A 5,174-nucleotide genomic window follows, 5' to 3' on the forward strand; every position below is an offset into this window, starting at 1 on the left:
AAACTGAAGAAATGCCGAAACAGAGAGGAAGAGATTTGAGAAAGAGAGGGAAGAGAAGGGAGACGGCACTGGCTGGGGCCTCGCTGCCGTCACCGTTACTGTCAAGTGTAAAGGGTGGAGAGGAGAGAGGCTGCGTTTGAGAGAGAAGAGATGCTATCTGCCGTCACCGTCGCCGTCCTGGAGCTCGCCGTCGAGCTGCTTCACGGCACCGTCCTGTCCATGGACCCACAAGCTTATGTTAATGCCGATCCGTCCATAAGCCATCGTCGAGGGGGCAGAATCGCGAAGAGAGAGAGACGCACGAAGAGAAGCCCGCGACCAGCCTTGTTGTCGTCAGTGCCGCGGGTTGCCATCGCCATCCTTGCGAGCTGGCACTGTGTCACCGTTACTGAGTTGCAGCCCCGCCGTCGTCACACTCTGCTGCTGCCGCGTCTCACCAAGCTGCCGTTGGAGGAGGATGCTGCCACTGTCACCATTGAAGCTTGCCGAGGAAGGAGCTATTGATAGAAGAAACTGCTGCTGCTGTTAACTACTTTGTGCTGCTCTGTTCAACCTCTGCTTCAGGTCTCGTAGTTATCAGAGCCCTCTGCCACCGGAAACCAATATTGGAGCTGCCCAGAACCACTTTGGTTGCTGCCCAAGAAATGAAACTAGTGTTGGAACTTCTATCAGAGTTGCTATGTTTGGCAATTTTCATGAGTTTCGACTTTGAGGTAGGGGATTTATTTTAAAATTAATAGTTTTAACTTATGAATGCCAATGAGGTTTAGTGAGTAATTGCAAATAATTCATGAATATGATTAATTGATAGGAATAAGCTTAGTTTAAAGTTGTGAAATTCAGATTAAGTTTGGTATTGAGATGATATTCTACTGTTTTAATTAGTTTATTGAGTTTAGGTTATGGTTGTGAATGTCGCTGGGTTTTGTTATTGTGAGTAATTAATTTGACAAGGTTAATTTTGGTTAACGTTGTGACTAATATTGGTTTTCTGATTTTGATGGATTTGTTGAAAATTATGACCTTATGTGATATTGCTGAATTGGTAGAAATGTGGTTGTGAATGGTGATTCATTTGATAATATTTGTCAAATTGAAATTTGAAAAGTTGTCGTATCGATATTTGATGAACTGAGTTGGATTTGTATTTGATTTGGATTATTGTGATGATGGTTTGAGTTGTGGCTGTATTTTGATTATTGAGAATAAGCATTTGCTGTTGATTTTGGTAATCTGACATGTTAGAATGGCTGTGAAATTGACTTGTAACTAGTTAGAATTGGTTTTGGTAGTTGTAAATGTTGGTTCATGATTAATTAGAATTACGTTTGAGAACTACTAAAAAGATTGAAGCTTGATTATTAAATTGACCTTTTTATGAAATCTGAATTTAGAGATAAAAACAGTAACTTTAAAAATATAAGGATAACTTGTGATAATTGGAAACTACATGGTGCAGAATTTTTGGGTGAACATATCATAAGAGAACTGGAATTTTGTAAATAAAATATACTCTATGTGTTTTGGGGTCAATATTGCTAAGATTTTGGTTAAGTTAGGTGATAATGTATTTTGGGTATTTGGAAAGTGAAAAACTGTTAGTCCTTTGGTTAAAGTAATTTATGAATTTCAGCAGATTGTTGATATTGGAAAAACTCTGCCGGTGTTCATGGAGCTTCAAACCTTAGGTGACAGGACTTGAAGAACCATGCTCGCAAAGTGTCTTGTTTCCAATGTTGCTGGTCTCATTTAATTTGAGTTGAACCTTTATCATGAATTTTACATCTTTCATTTGGAAGTTCTACTCTTCATGATCTTTTATCATATTTTGTTTCTTTTCTTCTTTGGTTCCCTTTCTTCATGACAGCTTCTTTCTGGAGCAACATTTTTAGGTGCTATCTTCTGCTTGATTGCATTCTATTTCAGGAGCTTATCTGGTTTCATAGTACTCTTCTCTATTGGTGAACTGCTGACTTTTTCCACATAGGTAACATTATAGCTGTTCTAGATTCAGATGGTTGGTATTTCATCTTCTTGCATGCTACTGCATGTTCATAAGAACCTGATAATGATATATAACACAAAACTCTAGTCTTAAATTTGTGTCCCCTTTTGTAAGCTCATGTAAATTATGTTTCTCTTCATTGTGTAAAACCAATTTTGAGGGCGCTGTCCATGGCAATATCTACGGTTTCAATCCATATCTTTGGTGATGTGCCTTCCTCACCACTTGTTGGCATCCTCCAGGTTACACTTCATTTTTCCTGATATTGTTGGCATCCTGCAGGTTACTTTTAGTTACACCTCACTTAGCCAAACTATTCTCTCTTTCTCATCTCTCCCTTTGATGTAAAAGGGTTTCACATCTTAGTTTGTTTAGGAAACTTTCAACATCCCTCTTGAATTAACATATATAGAAAAGAAGTTGACAAAACTAGTAACAAGAACTGTGTTGCTTTATGTTTTACATTTGATGCAGCCATACTCATGATTTACTGACCTGCTTTACATTGTTGGTTGGTCCAGCCTTTTGCTTGTATTTGTTCTTGTTTTAACATTTGTTTTTATTCTAAGCAAAACAATTTTCCTGCGGACGTGTGAGCCATGTGTCCGCGTGGTAAGGTTGTGCTTTCAGCACTAGTCCAGCACCACTCCAGCATAACTTTTGGCTATGCACCCTTTTCACGTCGATTTTCATGGCACGCGGTCGCGTGGGAGGCCAAAGTTCCCACATGATGCGGTCGTGTGAGCGATGCGGTCGCGTGGGGTCAAATTATGCTAAAGGCGCGCCTCCAGCCACGCTCTCGCGTGACTCTCTGTTCAATTCTTTTCTACCCAACGCACTTGTGACGCGGACGCGTCAGTGACGCTGCCGAGTCGCGTGATGACTGGAGGAAAACAGCACTTTGTTTAACATCCATTTTCTTTCTTGCTGCTATAATATGGTTCATAGGTAAGTGGCATACCACCATGCAGCTTTGGTATTATATTAGCTTTTCTTAATTTTTTAACCAGATATACATTAGAATTAATTGTTTTTTAGGAATGTGCCTGTAAACAAAAATTTCAGAACACTTACTGAAGAAATTGCCATAATAGAGTCCGACCACAACGACCGAATTTATTATCTTCATGCATAAGTATACTAGATTATCCAGTATAAAAGATTGAAAAATCATCGCAAACCTCTATTTTTTATTATCTTCTGTTTTTTATTATCTATTGCAATCTCCGGATTATTATCTAATTTTAAATCCATGTATTTATATAATGATTTTTCAACCTTCCATATTTCTATATAGAAATAGAAAGAGATAGACTAGAAACAACATCTCTTATCTCACTGACACCAAAGAGGGGGATCTAAAATGAGTGGAATTTTGATATGTGTGGAATATAATGAAATAGAGCCACTTTAAGGTTCCCTTTGAAATGAGGCATGGAACGGAGCCATTGCGAAGAAGTTCCACGAGTTACGAAGGAAATTTCGAGCTCATATTGGTCATGCTGGATGTTGCGCATGGGTTTCAAATGCTAATAGACCCTAAAGGTACTCATAAAATTGCTTATGGTTTTAATATATTTTCGTAGATGATTCCTATATTATTAGTATAGTTTAATTTGTATATGGATCTATTTCTCACATTTTACTTGTGTCATGGTTGACAAAATGACAAATGTCCTATTATTTGGTTTGATAAATTTGGTTGTGTATTGGCTGAGAAATAAGTTGTGAATTGGTTGTTTTTGTTGGAACCATAGACGATGGAAATATCCAAGTTTTAGGGAGGTTCTGCCGAAATATTTCTAAACATTTTGGATAAAACTTAATGGAAAAAGTTATAATTAATGTTATATCTTGTTTCTAATTTTTTGTTTTGGTTTTGCTTATTTACAGGAGTGCTGAAATGGCGACCACATGCTACCTTGAGGGCTCAAGAATATTTTGATTCATAGAGACACTAATCTATATTAGAACTTTTAACTTTTGGTTGAACTTATACAAGATATATAACTTGTAGAACTAATCAATGTACTCACTAATGTTATTTTGTTTTAAAACAATTTTAACTAAATGAGACATGTTTGAATTATGTATGTTTTTACATATTACATAAATGTAGACTTGCTTATTAAAATAGTTAATATATTAGTTAATTTAAAAAATAATTTAGTAAATTACGCATGCAATTTATATTAAAAAAATTGTTACTAAATAATTATTTTACTTATGTAATTAAAGAAAAAAAATGTTACAAAATCAAGTTACATTTTGTAACAAAATTTTATGATAGGAAAAAATAGATTGTCACCAAAAATACCTTAAAGATCAAAATTTGTTACCAGTTTTGTAACGACTTCTGGTTTTTTGTATCAGAAAAATTTGTTACAAATATCACTTTGAATTGTAACAGTTCCATTTTTTGTTACAAAAACTTTTTGTAAAGGGACATACTGCAATGGCCCTTTTTTGTGTTACAAAATCTTTTTGTTTCAAAATTTCGATTTTTTGTAACAAATTTTTTTGTTACAAATATTACTTTTTCTTGTAGTGAAAGTTTTTGAATTTTGAAAGGTGGGGTAGGTGGGGTTTTTGGGGAAGAGTGGGTGGATGTGAGTGGTGAAGAGGTGATGGGGAAGAGAGATGGAGGTGATTGGTAAAGGGTATTTAGGGAAGGTTGTTATTGGATTGTGTGAAGAAGAGAGAGTGAATTGTGGTAGGCGGGGATCCTGTGGGGTCCACAGATCCTGAGGTGTCAAGGATTTTTCATCACTGCACCATTCTGGCGTGAAAACGCCCTCTGAGTGCTAATCTTGGCGTTAAACGCCAGGTTGCTACCCATTTCTGGCATTTAACGCCATCCTTTCTTCCCTTTCTGGCATTGAATGCTAGCTTGGTGCCCTTTTCTGGTGTTAAATGCCAGTCTGGTGCCCTTTTCTGGTGTTAAACACCCAGAATGGTGCCAGACTGCGCGTTTAACGCCCATTCTGCTACCCTTAATGGCGTTTAAACGCCAGTAAGCTCCTCCTCTAGGGTGTGCTATTTTGAATGCTATTTTTGAATGTGCGTTAATTTTTGCAATTGTTTTTGTGACTCTACATGATCATCAACCTAAAGAAGACATAAACTAACGATGGAAAATGGGAATTTAACAAAGATAAATAAAGATTAG

Source organism: Arachis hypogaea, chromosome 4, assembly GCF_003086295.3.
Source record: "Arachis hypogaea cultivar Tifrunner chromosome 4, arahy.Tifrunner.gnm2.J5K5, whole genome shotgun sequence".
NCBI classification, from domain to species: domain Eukaryota; kingdom Viridiplantae; phylum Streptophyta; class Magnoliopsida; order Fabales; family Fabaceae; genus Arachis; species Arachis hypogaea.